Below are 16506 nucleotides of genomic sequence, written 5' to 3'. Positions count from 1 at the left end.
GCAGCTGTCCTAGCCTCCTATTTTATTTCCCAGTCAGCCTCAGATATTCGAAAAAAGCTAAAAAGGTTGAAGATAGGCCTCAGACTCCCATACAGAACCTAGTAAAAATTAGCCTTCAAAGTTTTTAACTCCAGAGAAGAAGCAGCTGAGGCCGCAGAGCTAGACAAGGAGAAAAGAAGGGCTGTGCTTCAGGCGCAAGCTTTAATGGCTGCCCTCCAACCAGCGTTGCCCACTCTGCTGGCAGGGAAGATGCAGGGCAAGTCTCTTAAGGGGTCCTGCTATAAATGCATAGACCCAGGACACTAGGCAAACCAGTGTCCCCAGGCCAAGCCGGCCACTCCATCTCGTCCATGCTTTAAGTGTGCCACAACTGGGCATTAGGCAAAACAGTGTCCAAATCCTCGCCTGCCTACCACGCCGTGCCCAACCTGCCAACAGGAAGGACACTGGAAGTCTGATTGCCCCGCCAGCAGGGCGGGCATTGCACCTCAACGTGGTGCCTCTCCTCGAGGGTCAGAAGGCTCCTTCCAGCTCCTACACCTGAATGACGACTGACGGTGCCCACACTTGGAGACCCCGGTCACCCTTGCCGAGCCCAAGGTAACGCTACAGGTAGCAGGTAAGCCAATTTCTTTTCTCCTCATTATGGAAGCTACCTACTCAGTTTTGCCATCCTATAGTGGACCTAGCCAGCTCTCCACTATTTCAGTAGTAGAAGTAGACAGTAAGCCATCTAACCCTCACCAGACCTCAATGTTACACTGTTGCCTAGACTCAATGTCAAACTGTTGCCTAGACTATGCATGTTTTGCCCACTCTTTCCTCATCATGCCCTCATGTCCCATCCCCCTCTTAGGACGAGACATCTTAACCAAACTCTCCATAGAGGCACGTCAGTCGTGGGTAACCCTACTTCCCCTTGCCCTTACCAGACTACGGGCAACACCTAGAAGCCCTACAGGCCTTAGCCCATTTGAACTAGTTTACGGGCGCCCTCTTGCATTACGAGAACTTCCTATTCTTCCCACACCGTTGGCACCCTACTTGTCCTATCTCTCTCTCTTAAGACGATTACTTAGAGAACACGCCGAAAGGTCACTTCCCCCACCTACATAAGAAAATCCAGACCCCCTTCGGCCCTTTCTCCAGGTGACCAGGTTCTACTCAAGGATCTACATGCAAAGGGCCTTATTCCTAAGTGGAAGAGCCCATACACAGTAATTCTTACCACTTCTACAGCAGCCAAGCTTTTAAGTCACAGTTCCTGGGTCCATTTTACCCAGTTGAAGAGAGCCTAGCCCCCTCAGGCTAAGTGGCAGTCTACCCAACTGTTGCCCACCCGTCTAAAAATAACCAAGATAGAAACAAGCAGATGAGCCACACCCTCCTCAAATTTTCCTGTTTCCTCACTATTCTTGATCTTAACTGACTTTTCCCTCACAAACCCCACAGATACCCTCCTCCCCGACCCATCCCCCAACCAGTAGGTCTCCCGACTTTTTACTCTCATAGAAGACCTAGCTTGGCAGGGTGCCCTTTGTGATTTCAGCAATGTTGAACTTACTCTCTACACTTTTGCCACCATTATTATGGTGCACTCTAATCCCCCTAGTTACTCCTACTAATCCTAACTTTGTATGGAAATTTTCTATAACTGAAACCTGGTCTATAGACAACCAGGTACACTCACTCATGCAGGGCACTGCAGAATGTCCCCCCCAGGGCTGTCAATCTGCCCTCTCCCTAAACTTTTCCCTAAGTTCCATCACTGGCGGCCTCCCGGCCATATGTTTCTTATATGACCAAACAGAATATAATTGTAAGAACTACTGGCAAGAAACCAACCTCAGGTGTCCATACAATTACTGCAAAATCCATCCTTTGTATGACTTCTTTGCACAATCCCAACATAAAAATATGTTTCAAAGCCCGCCAGGAACATATAGTCTTATTATTAATGATCCGTAGGACTCTCAGTAGGCCCAGGGAGTAAAAGGTGGACTATATGCATCATCATCTTCCTCATATCCCACTGCAACCATCCAGGTAAAGAGAATATATGTTCAGCAAGTACAACTCCCTAACGGTGTACAGACCCTACAAAATTTAACCTCAGCCGTAAAATCTCATGAACAAAAAATACAGAAGTTGTTAAGCCCCCCAAACCCCCCTAACAATGAGGACCCATTCTCATGGCTAACACTTATTCGCCAAGGACTTAACCCAGGCTGCTGGAGTAAGAAATCTCTCCCACTCCTTCCTTTGCGCTGCACTCAGAAAAGCTCCCTTAGGGGCAGTCCCGCTACCAACCGCTTTCAATATCACCACCGACTCTACCAGCTCCTCTCAAGCAACATCCTTGCCTCAAGTCCCATTATACCGTATTCCACAGAGTCAAACCCTTCCTTTTTGCTACTCTACTCCCAACTCTTCATAGTGTAATCACACCCAAGCTCCCAAAGGAATCCAGACGGCCCCCGTTGGAGGCTACTTTTGGTGTAACCAAACTCTATCTAAAACTCTTAACCCCACCTCCATCACCCAATCCCTTTGCGTTCCGGTGTCTTTAGTGCCTAGCTTAACCCTATATAGCAAAGAGGAATTGTCCGAACTAGCTTCCCAGCTCAGCTCCAGCAATAACATCCAAAAGCAGGCTGTTTTTCTTCCCTTAATTATCGAGGTTTCCCTAGCATCGTCCCTGGTAGCCTCAGGACTTGGAACAGGGGCCCTCACCCACTCGATTCAATCCACACAGACTCTCTCCACTCAGGTCCAGGAAGCCATAGAGGCTTCAGCTGAAAGCCTGGCCTCTTTACAGCATCAGATTACCTCAGTGGCCCAGGTAGCAGCACAAAATAGGCGAGCATTAGATCTTCTTACTGCCGAAAAAGGAGAAACATGCCTCTTCCTAGGAGAAGAGTGTTGCTATTATATAAACAAATCAGGCCTGGTTGACACCAACGTCCAAACACTAAACAAAATCAAAAAGGAGCTTCAACAATTTAATGCCCCCTTAACCCCTGGACCACCAGTATGGCTGCTGCCTGTAGTACAGCAGATGCTTCCATTCCTAATTCCCATACTAATCCTCTGTCTTATGTTCTGTCTTGCTCCCATTCTAATAAAATTTCTCTGAGCCAGGGTCCAAGAGATCACCCAAGTCACCTTCAACCAAATGCTCCTGCATCCCTACACCCAACTGCCACCCTCAGACCCTAACTACACCCCTTAACAGCAGGAAGCAGCCAGACAGACCACAGCGCCCTAAATTCTTATAATCAATAAGAGGTTGGACTGTTTGGGGGAGGGAGAAGGGACAAAATGGAGGAAGGTGAACAAGATGGAGCAGTACCTGTTGTTACCGGATTCTTCATCACCAACTTACCGGCATGCGGGAAAATGCAGCCGGCACCCAGGAAGATGCAGATCAACCGAGCATGCGCCAGGTGACGTCAATCCGAAGAGACCGAGACTTACCTGGCTGCACCTACCAATGCCCCCTGACACGCCCTTATCCCGCCCACTGCCCTCCCCCGTCCAGTACCAATGCATAAAAGTCTGCTGCCGGCAGGAGCCGGCGTGACTTCTTCGGCCCCAGCATTCGTGGACCGGGGAACCTCACCAGAGAGCCCCGGCGCGACTTCCCTGGCCCCCCACACCTGAGGACCAGGGAACCTCGCCCGAGAGTGTGTGCATATTTGCAATAAAGGGCTGCCGCTTTCTTATGTACTTTGGCCTCATGTTTAATTACTTAGCTCTCCTAAATTAAGTTACATTAAATTAAATTAAGACAGTCACCAACCTTTTTGGCACAAGGGACCAGTTTCATGGAAGACAGTTTTGCCACAGACCAAGAGTGTGGGGGAGATAGTTTCGGGATGAAAGTGTTCCACCTCACACCATCAGGTATTAGATTCTCATAAGGAGCATGCACCTTAGATCCCCTGTGTGTGCAGTTCACAATAGTGTTTGTGCATCTGTGAGAGTCTAATGCCATTGCTGATCTGACAGGAGGCGGAGGTCAGGCAGCAATGCTCGCTCATCTGCCACTCACCTCCTGCTGTGGGCCCAGTTCCTAATAGGCCACAAATTGGTACTGGTCTGTGTCCTGGGGGTTGGGGACTCCTTCCTGCCTTAGATGATACTAGTAATACAGCCTAGTTTGTCTCTGCAAATTCCTCCCTCTCACACCTTACAATTCAGTATTATTGTGCTCCTTTCAGTAACTTGAATTCCCCTACACTTTCTCTCAAAAATCCTTGTACATCCCCTTTGGACAGACTGCCCAGGCACCCTGTCTCCTCCTGCTCCCCTGGGCTCCTGCAGACTCTGCTAAGGCCTCAGCCTGGATGTCCTTTCTTCAGCAGCATCAGGACCCGCCGCGTCAGGGGCAGGCGTTCTGGTTCTTCTGCTAGTACTATCTGACAACACTGGGCTTCACACATCTCACACCCACATGAGGCATCCTGTTGTAAGTGCTTCTAACCTTTCTCTGTTTCCTGCAGACCTATGAGCTACAGAGGTTGAGCAGTCCTGCCTCCTTCCTCTCTAGCTGCAGGGCCCAGGACATAGTCCAGCATTACCATCAACCCATATTCACTAAGAGAAAGAAAGGAATATACTATGCACTTCTAAAATGTACATGCCCTGAGAATCTAAGAAAGTCATTAGAAATATGGACCAAAGTTTTCTGTACAATTATGTTTAAAAATCATTTGTAATAGAAACAGACTGGTAATAATACAAATGTAAAACAGAAAAAGAACATCCAAGTGAATGAGATGCATCTATGTAGAAAAATGCTAAGTAACCATGTATAATATCATCTGTCACAAAATAGGGAAAAAATTAGGATGCACAGTTGTATATGACAATTTAGTAATATTTTACATCTCTGTAGGAAAAGACAGGAAAGGACAGCCAAAATATGACTAAGTTTTACTGGTAAGTAATGGGATCATGGATCACTTTCTTTTTATTTTTCTATGCACTTTGCTGTATTTCCCAAACTTTCTTAATTGAACTTTGATGAGCAATACTTTTCTAATTGGAAGTATGCATGTGTGCATGCTCACGAGCACACACAGGCATGTGTCCTTGGACTTCACAGAGATCAGACTCAGTGGGCAGAGCTTTGGGTCCCTCTTTGAGAGTGACTTCAAGCTGTGAGATTCCAGAGGGATATGGCCATCACATCACAATCCAGCTGCACGCTTCTTCTGCGTCCTTATTAAATTCGGATGCCACTGTGATTACCAGTCATCCTTCCCTCTGTATATCCACACTTAGGGACTCCTGTCCTCCAGCACAGAACTCTTCTCCACCTTTTAAGTCAGCCTCATCCAACATACATGCTGATGTTCCCCAAGTTCTTGAATTGCTCCTGAATCAAATGCACTTTTCTGTCAGATCTTTACCTTTTCTTTGTTTAATAATGCAGACAACCGCCAGGCCTGAACCTACTAAGCAGCTAGCTTTGCTGCTGATTCTAGGAAAGTGGACGCTTACAGTTGAAAGGTATGTTCTGCATCATCAGTTTCAGTCCCTTATTTCATAAATGAGAGAACTAAGGGCACACACAGCAAGAAAGAGTGAAGCTTAAAGCAGCTGGTATGTCTGTGGGTTGTATCTGCTATACATATATATATATATAATATATTATGTGTATATATGATATATATATTATATATATTATATATATTTATATATATATAATATATATATATATTTTCGAGATGGAGTCTTGCTCTCTCGCCCAGGCTGGAGTGCAGTGTTGTGATCTCGGCTCACTGCAACCTCTGCCTCCTGAGTTCAAGCAATTCTCCTGCCTCAGCCTCCTGAGTAGCTGGGATTACAGGTGCACACCACCACACCTGGCTAAGTTTTGTACTTTTAGTAGAGGCGGGATTTCACCATGTTGGCCAGGCTGGTCTTGAACTCCTGAACTCATAATCTGCCCACCTCAGCCTCCCAAAGTGCCAGGATTACAGGTGTGAGCCGCCATGCCTGGCCTATCTGCTATATATTATGTGATGGTCTAACATGGCCTCTAACCTATGTTTTCCTTCAAAAAATTATCCAATTCTTTTAAGACCCAAACCTTTAACATGCTGATTAACTGCAAGTCATTTACCCAGGGTAGGCCTGAGAGAAAAATGGAGCATTTGGGTCACTCATATTGAAGTTACATTCTACAGAGACACTCATAAAAATGACATAAATGGGAAGGCTTGAAAAGCAAGACCAGCAAATTACTCAGGGGTCTCAACCATTCTCCTACCCTCTAGAGCTCTCCTGGGTATTCAATGAGTTCTTTTGACTATTCTATTCTGCTAAGTTCTGTTCTAGAGCGCCAGCCATTTGGATCCTCTCTGGCTCCAGCCTCTGTCATTGCTGACCCTAAAACCATCAGTTACACTTCTAGTGCTGGCCAAAGTGGCAGACTGCCAACCACAGCTGGTGCTGTCCAGGGCCTGCCCCGAGCACGCTGACATCTACCCACACTGAAGATGCGAAGCCTGTCGCAGCAGGAGCTGCTGGCACCAGCCCTGACCAATTCCTCCTCTTGCAATGCCTCAGCTCTTTTATTTCCATCTGTTCTTCTATGATAGGCTGCTCTCCCCACCTTTCTGATGTGAGTCCATGCGGCCCAGGCTCAGGGACAATGCAGAGGTGGATATTTACCCTCTTCAGATACCTCCACCCCTCTAAAATACCCTCTAAAATACCCCCTTCAGATACCTCCATCCCTCTAAAATACCTCTAGAGGGGTGGAGGTAAGATACCTGCCACGACCTCAATCAAATATATCCTGCTCAAGGACCCTTTCTCTCTGCCTGCCTTCTTTTGGTTCCTCATACAAATACACCCTGATCAGTCCTACCCTGCTCCAGGATTCCAGTCACACCCAGACACAGCTAAATCCTGAAGTGATTCAAGTGAGAATTCTCACCACATCTTGATACCTGTGATGCATCAAAAACTCTGAACGTAAGAGTATCCCTGGCGTCCCTCTCTGTCCAGTCAGGCTCCTGTCTCTACCTGCACTCGGGAGAGTTCTGCTTCTCTAGTTTTGTTCTTAGGATTGCATGATGCAGACGCAGGAGAATGGAGAGGAAAAGAAAGAGGCACCCAGGTCAGAACTGGGAAGAACTTACTGATGGTTGCAAAAATGAGAAAGGAAGAGTGGCTGCTGCCCACCTGAGTTACTCTTTAATTTGTTTGTTTGTTCTCATGGTGTGCTTCTTTTTTCTGGGCAATCTCTCTTACGTTGGATCATAGTGTGAGAATTAAACTTCAGACTGGGCAAGGTGGCTCACACCTGCAATCCCAACATTTTGAAAGGCTGAGGTGAGTGGATCACCTGAGGTCTGGAGTTCGAGACCAGCCTGGTCAAACTGGAGAAACCCCGTCTTTACTAAAATTACAAAAATGAGCCAGGTGTGGTAGCAGGCACCTGTAATCCCAGCTGCTCGGGAGGCTGAGGCAGGAAAATTGCTTGAACCTGGGAGGCAGATATTGCAGCAAGCCGAGATCGCGCCACTGTGCTCCAGCCTGGGTGACAGAGCAAGATTCCATCTCAAAACAAACAAACACACTAACAAACAAACAAACAAACAAAAAACCCTTCAATGCCAGCACTCGGGACCAGAGTGTGAAAATTTAGACTCAATAGCAATCTTGCTTTTCTCATCAGACAAGAAGATATAAGTCACTACAATATTGTACAGAGCTTTTGAGTTGCCAAGTAATTTCTTACATATTAGCTAATCTGGATGTTCATAATAGCCTAGGAAGAGATGTAATATATAATTAACTTAACTTGAAGATGAAAATACTGAGGTTCAGAAAGATGTGAAATAAGTCAGTCAAGGTCATGTGGCCAGAAGGAGCTGCTGCTGATGATGGAAAAATTGTTCAGAATCCAGATAAGCCTAATATCCCTGAAGCCCTGATGAAATTCTGTTGAATGACTCAAGTGCCTTTGATACTGTCAGAAGAGCGGGAGTACTTGTTAGATGATTGGGAATGGAGAGATTGAGATTAATGTAGATGTTCAGACATGAAAATGAAGAAAATAAGGTTGCTGTTAGTTTAACGACTTCACATAGCGATTTTGTAATACTCTGGGCTCCCCATGCCCCATGCTAACAGCTCTATCAACAGGACATGGGAAAGTGTGCAAATCCCTGCAGTAACTTTGGGTTGTGATAATAGTTTATAATGATGGAGTGAAATTTCTGAACTTATCAACCAGACTGGAGGAGGAGGCTGAAACTTCTCAATCCAGGAACTCTGCAAAGTTGCTGACAATAGATTTTACAACCAAACTGTCTTTTTACATCAAAGTTATTTGAGTCTGCACTGACAAGAAGAGGGGAAAACTGTTCTAAAAATTTATTTAGTTGATTCATACAAAAATACAGGCAAAAAAATGCTATGAGGGTGGTGGCTGATGTTTTCTGACCTGAACACATGACAGAACCATTCTCCAGTTGGTTATTGGGTTTCATGTGTATAACTGTGTGTAGCAAGGGAAAGCCAGGTTTATCTCTTGTGGTATAAATTGTAATCTCAAAATTACTTGGAAAAAACTGTCCCATTAAGTACATTAACAGTCAGAGTCCTGGTTAAAATCTACATATCTTAGGAATGACCTTGACCTACGTCCATACTAACTTGCAGCATGATCTTGGAGATGTTCTAAAAATCTAACTGCTCTTCACTTAGCCTGCCTAACACATGGACTCCTCCTCCTCTTTGGAGAGAGGAGAAAAGGGTCTGTGAACTAATGGTCATTTTGAGGATGTTGAAGGACATGATAAGATGAAAAGTAAGAGATGACTATCTGCATTCCCTGGGCACATTGACTACTCTCCTCACTAGGTGGCTGTGAGCCTACCTCCATGACTTTCCAGGGAACCCCATAGGTGAGGAAGCACTAAACTGGCTACTCCACTCCCTTTCTCTATATGTTAAGAACATTTACTCACCTACCACTTCCTCCTTCTGAAAGCTTTTCCACTCCCCAAAATGATCTTTACATATTTACCCCTCTCTGATTTTACAACTCACAACTCTTTATCTCTAATTTAGAATATTTCTTATGATACATCTTGAATTTTCATCCTTTATTGGTGGCAGAAGCATATGGAATCATAGGAATTTTCCAAGTAGTTCTTCTTTACCTTCTAATGAGGGTGAGTCCCCCATGAGATCCTTGTTTTGCCAAACTCTCAACAACCTCTGAAGAACTGGGAACACATAGCTCACATGAGGCATCAGAGGGAAGGATAAAGAAAAAGGGGACAGAGGGAAAGGGAAGAGACAAGACAAGATACATGCTATGGGAGACATAATTTGGGGAAAGAGAAAAATATTCAAAGAGGATTTTTAGAAAGTTTGGCTGCATAATGTGAGATGCAACTTCCATCCTTGTCTTCTGGCATTCACCCTTCAGAAACCTTTAATAAGAATCTTCAATAGGTTCTCTGTGTGTGTGTGTGTGTTTTATCGAATGATATGGTGAGACTGAAGTTAAAGAAAAAACATGACAGCCTGGATACATTCAAATTCTACACTGTTATACATTTTCTTATATAACCTTTCATGTGTGCATGTTTTGCATCTCTCTCTAAATTACACACTTATTGAAGGTAATAATTCGAGGCTAGACAATTATTCTCTGTATCTAACATATTGCCTATCACCATGTCTTACATGTGAAAATATAAGTTGAATATTTTATTCCTTGATTGACAGGAAAAGCATGCTTGGGAAGAATTATGATTTGGTATAGTAGGAGCCAACAATAGCAAATCAAAAACTTCAGCAAAAGAACACACTTGTGTTGGGATCTTTTTCAAAAGATCCTCTAATGTCAAGGCATAATTGTATTCATAATAACCTGGAATAAAAAACCTTAGTACTTAGTCTTATGCTAAGAGAAACATAAATGCCTATAAGCCTCTGCAGGCAACTGGTGTCATTACCTCCCAGTCAAATTGTTCACAGCAAACAGAGCAGTCTCTGAGATGACTCTGCTTCAGGCTGTGGCAGGTTGTCTGAGGGGACATTAACTGTGGATTGAGTATTCTGAGCAGTGGAATGCTGGTAAATCTTTAACAACTGGCTTTTCAGAGTGGGGGAAAAAAGCCTTAGTCTATAGCGTTTGCCAATTTCCATGGTGAAAATACTCGTCATGGCTGATTTCAAGCTCCCAATATGGAATCACTGAATATTAGACTTGGAAAAAGATGCCCCAAACCAGCTCTTCCAAGCCAGTGTAAGTCAGCTCCAGCACACCACTGATTCTCAGACTGTCCTTTTGTGGACATCCAAAAAGCAAATATGCAAACTGCAGAGGAAGATAGGTTCGTGTGTGTGTGTGCATGCATGCTTCTTTCAGAAACATGAGGCCAAGATTTAGAAAAGTCACATGAAGCACTAAGAATTATTCGTAAAGCATGACAGAAGGAAAAAAATATATATACATATAAGGCTAGTCAACCAGCTAATAAAATATATCCACTTTAAGTACTATATCTGCAAAACCTTCTTAAATTCCATTAGGCAGTCAGGCTCATGTGATTGTATCAGGGGAGCCAGAACCCCAGAATTATAGACTGTTAATCCCTCAGGGGTCATTCAACTAGGTGTGAGATTTTATTAAGATAAGTATAGAATGAGAAATATGCCAGTGTCTGAACTTAGGTCAAACACCTGAAGATTTGTCTTTTGCTTGGTCCAAATCCTTTTGCATCTGATACTCCATTAGAGTTCTTTGCCGTGCTTTGTTTCCCACAGAGCCTAACTAGGGAGTGCTAACATGTGCAGGTCTGGTGACCCACAACACTGGGAACAAGCTTAAAACAATTGAGAGCTTGTTGAAAGTCGACTTAGTATGCAGGCACATACCTGGACATCTGTACTGTTTCACCAAGGCCCTGCCACTCTCTGCCCCCCAGCCTAATCCCTGTACCTATATCAGAGAGAAGAGGCATGGGTGGGGGCTCAGTAAGGGTTCTCATTCATCATGAGAAGGCTGGCCTTTTAAAATTAATTAACTGAAAGACCTACTCTAAAAGGTTATATGTACCTCATTGCTAGGACTTATGCACAATAAGAATCCCAACAAAAGCTATAAAAAATGCTCTCAGGCTTGAGTGTGTCAGCCTGATGGGAAAAGGTACACAATAGGCTCTTTCTGTGTCGGACAAAAGAGGCCATGAACTGTGTTCTTTTGTGAGGGGTACTGTATCCCTGCTTCCAAGTGTCTCTTTTATCCTGACTCCAGAATGTCTGTCTTCTTTTTTTTTTTTTTTTTGAGATAGAGTCTCCCTCTGTTGCCCAGGCTGGAGCGCAATGGCGCGATCTTGGCTCACTGCAAGCTCCACCTCCCGGGTTCACGCCATTCTCCTGCCTTTTTTAGTAGAGATGGGGTTTCACTGTGTTAACCAGGATGGTCTCAATCTCCTGATCTTGTGATCCGCCCGCCTCGGCCTCCCAAAGTGCTGGGATTACAGGCATGAGCCACCGTGCCGGCCCAGAATGTCTATCTTTAACTCAGAACTTGTTGGACTTTCAGAATTCAGTCTCTCAGAAAAGACAGGTGGATTCATAATAACAATACCAAAAGGTCTTTCGTAGTCTTTTGGGGCTGCTATAACAAAATACCACACACTGAGTAGCTTATAAACAAAAGAAACTTATTTCTCACAGTTCTAGAGGCTGGGAAGTCCAAGATCAGGACATCAGTAGATTCAGTGTCTGTTGAGGGCCCGCTTCCTAGATGGCAGTCTTTTCACTATAACCTCACATGGCAGAAAGAAAGACCCAGCTCCCTGGGATCCCTTTTATTAGGGCACTGATGTTAACCACAAGGGCTCAGCCCTCATAACCTAATCACTTTGCAAAGGCTCCATCTCCTAATACTATCACCTTGGGGATTAGAATTTCAACATCATAATTTTGACGTGAACACGAACAATCAGACCATAGCAAGGTCACTTTGAATAAACCTTTGCAGTTCACATACTTTCACTGTAAATTAGATGGCATAAGAAATGTATCTTGTGTCAGAAAAATAATCTGTAACAACCTGCTGCCTCTGATACTGGAACAAATAGATATGTTATAGAAAACCTTGGTTACACTCTATAATTCTAACCCTAAAGGTTAAGAATATACACACAAAACTTTCTTAGTAACAGATTTGGTTTTGTATTTATCTAACTAAAAATTTTAGACAATACTAATTTTTTTCAGCCAAGATGAACCATATCAGCCAAATTTCAACTCTATGTATAAATAAAACAATTTCCTAAGTCTAGCTTTCAAAATCTCAAGGGAGTGCTTAGCCAAGAGTTTAATACAATGTATTAAATTGAATAAAACTAAAGCTCATGAACAGTTTTATAAATGCTAATCATGTTTGTCTTTCAGCACTAACTTCTATATCAAAAAGTTCACAATTGCTATAGCTTATCTGATTATATATTTTATTGCTGTTTTGCTGTTAATAATTTTCCCCTTAAATTCTACTTGCCTCATATTAATGCTGATGTAGCATCTTAATGCTGATGTAAATTTTAAATGCTATAAAATTTGGTTAGTATCTACCTAGTATATCTTTTTTCTTTTCTTTTTTCTCTACATATCTGTATCATTTTGTTTTATATGTCTTTTTAAAGCTGAAAATGGTTGGATTTTTTAAAGATTCATTCCCATAGTCTTTATCTTAAGCTAATGGATAGAGATAATCCATCATTGCAATTCCTCTTATATATGAATTTGTATCTACATTTCACATTGTTTTTTCTATTATTATCCTTTTCATCTGCTTCTTCACTTCCCCATTCCTGTCTTCTGTTGAATTGATAGGATTTTCTATATCCCCAACTTTTGTCTTCCGTGGAAAGTTTGGAAACTAGAGTTACATTTATATTATTTTTAACTTTTTATTTTGGGATAATTATAGATTTACATGGACTTGTAAGAAATAATACAGAGAGATCCTGTAAACACTTAATTTTCCTCAGCAGTAGTATCTTTCATAACTGTAAGTATAATATCACAACTAGGATATCAACATTGTTAAAATCCAGTGACCTTATTCAGATTTCATCAGTTTTACATGCATTCACGTGTGTGTGTATGTTCACTTCTGTGTGATTTTTGTCCCATGTGCAGTTTCATGTATTTTCGTAATGACCTTAAATATATAACATACACACCAAATGATAAATTTGCATATTTAACTAATTAGAGTTAGGATTCTTTTGCTTTACTGAAATCATATGCTCTAGTTACTTGTACTTTATAATCTATTGTTAATTACATTTACTGGTGTATTTTATTAATTCCTATGTTTATTGCTTTTTTCTGTCACTTGGATTTCCTTTCTTTTTGATTAAATACAACCTTTAACAGTGAAGGTCTGTGCTTGGTTAACTCTCTTGTTATTATGCATAAAAATGCCTCTATTATTTTGCATTCAATCTTGAATGATAATTTAGATGGGTATAAAATTCAAGGTTGAAAATGACATCCCTTAGTATTTTGAAGCTTTAAATCCAGTTTTCTGGCATTTATCATAGATGAGAAATCTCTCTTTGTATCATATCTTTGCCAAAAATCTGTCTCAAAGGTTTATCCCTGTGTAACTCACACACCAATGATAGATCATTTCCATCACACCAGAAATTTTTCTTCTGCTGTGTGCAGTTGACTTTGCCCCCACCTCCTGCTCTCGACAAGCATTGATCTGTCTGTGTAACTGTAGATAACTTGTTGTAGAATGCCATATAAATGAGCTCATATAGGTATTCACTTGTGTCTGCCTTATTTTACTCAGCATAATGCTTTTTTGGGATTCATCATGTTGTTATATATATATCAGTAGCTTGCACCTTTTTTAAATCACTGAGTAGTTCTTCATTATATGGATGTATCACATTTTATTTATCCATTCATCAGTTGATGGATATTTGGGGCTAATATTAATAAAGCTGCTATGAATAGTCACATACAAAAAATAATAATAACCTTTTTTTTCCCTGGTAGTTTCTAGGATTTTATTTCTTATTTCTGATAGCCTACGTGTTCTGTTCGTTCTGACATGTTGCTATAGATTTATTTTAGTTATCTTTATTAGCATTTAGTAAGTGCTTTCAATTTGTGGACACATGTCTTTCTTCAAATCTGGAAAGGTTTTAGCCATTATCTCTTTCAATATTGTTCTTCTGCCATTCCCTCTTGCTTCTGTTCTGAAGTTTCAACTGACATTTGTTGGAGCCTATCAGTCTATCCACTGTGTATCTGAATCTCTCTTTCACATTTCACTCCAGGCTCTCTGTGCTGCGTTCCAGGGTAATTCTTTCAGCACTACTCTTCAGTTCATTGATTCTTTATTTGTGTCCAGCCTATTGTTTAAATCGCTTATTACAGTTAAAAATATTAATAACATTTTTTATGTCCAGAATTTCAAACTGAATGTCAGTCATAGCTAGATGACCTTGTTTTTATTTCTGCCTCTTTTTCTTTCACATTTTGTTCTTTTGATGAGTATTATGAGCATACTAAACATACCTATTCTAATGTATTTCTCAGACTGATAGAGTATTTTAACTTCTGGACTTAATTCGTGTTAATTACCAATTTTTTTGTTGTTAACATCAAATGTCTTTATAACCAAAAAGCCTTTTGAAAGATTTGCAGGATTATTTCGAAGTTTTAGTTTGGTTGTTTTGTTTTGATTTCTCCCTTCCTCTGTGCTCCAAACTTCCTGTCTAGAAGTTTAGGGGTTGCCGTCATTTACCTGTCTGAGCCACAGCCCAGGGCTAGGTCTTATATTATTATCCATATCTGCTTTTCAGTATAATTATCTTCATTTCTGTCTCCTGGTCAACATTGCCCCACTGTGCCTGCATTCCCCCTTGGTTACTTAAGCTGCAGGTGTTAGCAGCAGTTCTTTACAGCTTCTCCTCCTGAGAAATGGGTTAGCACGCAGGCTTCAAGCACTCACATTGGTGCTAGACCCCGCCTCAGGTGAAGGGCTTTGGTCTCCCTTATTCTGCAGGAACTAGACTGCACCTACCCCTGTTTGCTTCTAATCCCAAAAGCAGTGAACCCACATCTACAGCCTAACGGCTGTTTTACATTGTTGTTCCATTTCTGGTCTCGGGAAAAGTTCATAGGGAATTGTAAGACAGCTGTGGTTATATGCCTTTTCCTTTTATTATTTTATTTTATTTATTTATTTTGGAAACAAGGTCTCTTTATGTTGCCCAGGCTGGCTTCCAACTCCTGGGTTCAAGAAATCCTCCCACCTCAGCCTCTAGAGTAACTAGAACTACAAAAGTGCACCATTGCACCCTTCTTCTATTTTATGTTCTATTTTAGCAATCATTTCTATATGCTTAGAGCACAGAGAATACTTCAAAGTCTGAGTTTACTGCACCATCCTGCCCATTTACAACAATGAATATTAACATTCACTCAACATTTATGTGCCAGGCATTCTTCTTAGTCTTTTTATACCTTACTTCACTTAATCCTTAAAGCACTTCTGTGAGGCAGGTGCTATCCTATGTCAACATTTCAATGACAGTAAATAAATACTCTCTAGAATTTAAATAACTTGTTTTATATAAGTATTCTGGCAAGTGGAAAAATGGGCTTCAAGTCCAGGGATGTCAGACTCCAAGGCCTTAATATAATAAAGACATCATAATGTCTCCTCTTGATAACTTGAAATTACTGACTTTATGACCCTATAGAAGAATCTACAGGAGTAGAAATGGTACGAGCTGTGAATCTGCGTTACTGGTTTCTAGTTAGGGTTTGATGTTCCCGCCCAAATCTCATGTTGAAATGTAATCCCCAATATTGGAGCTGGAGGCTGTAGAAGCTGATTGGATCATAGTGGTGGATTCCTCATGAATGACATCATATCTCCTTGGTGCCGTCCTCACGATAGTGAGTTCGTGTGAGATATGGTCATTTAAAAGTGTGTGGTACCCTGCCCCCTCTCTTGCCGCGTGAGGTGCCTGCTCCCTCTTCACTTTCCGCCATGATTGTCAGTTTCCTGAGGCCTCCCCAGAAGCCTAGCAGATAGCAGCATCATGCTTCCTGTACAGCCTAGAGAACCATGAGCCAATTAAACCTCTTTTCTTCATAAATTACCCATTGTTAGGTATTTCTTTATAGAAATACAGCCTAACACAGAGTTACTTTACTGACTACCAGATGGGAAGGTCACTGAAGCAACTTGTGTCTTTACTTTTTTATAAAATGGGCTTAGTAACAAGTAATTTTTCTCCTTGATTCCTTACGAAGGTCAAAAAACAATGAATTTAAAACGTCTTTTAAAAATATGTAATATATTCATAATATTTTACATTGATTTCAAGCTTTTTTTCCTGTATTGAAACCAAGAGATGTCATCAGCAAAGCTTATATTATTTTGCCAGACTATATTGCCTTGCAGTTTCCCACGCTAGAGCT

This window comes from Colobus angolensis, unplaced genomic scaffold, assembly GCF_000951035.1.
Source record: "Colobus angolensis palliatus isolate OR3802 unplaced genomic scaffold, Cang.pa_1.0 Scaffold45, whole genome shotgun sequence".
Lineage (NCBI taxonomy): Eukaryota > Metazoa > Chordata > Mammalia > Primates > Cercopithecidae > Colobus > Colobus angolensis.
The sequence above is the reverse complement of the archived record's forward strand: the minus strand, read 5'-3'. Positions refer to the sequence as shown.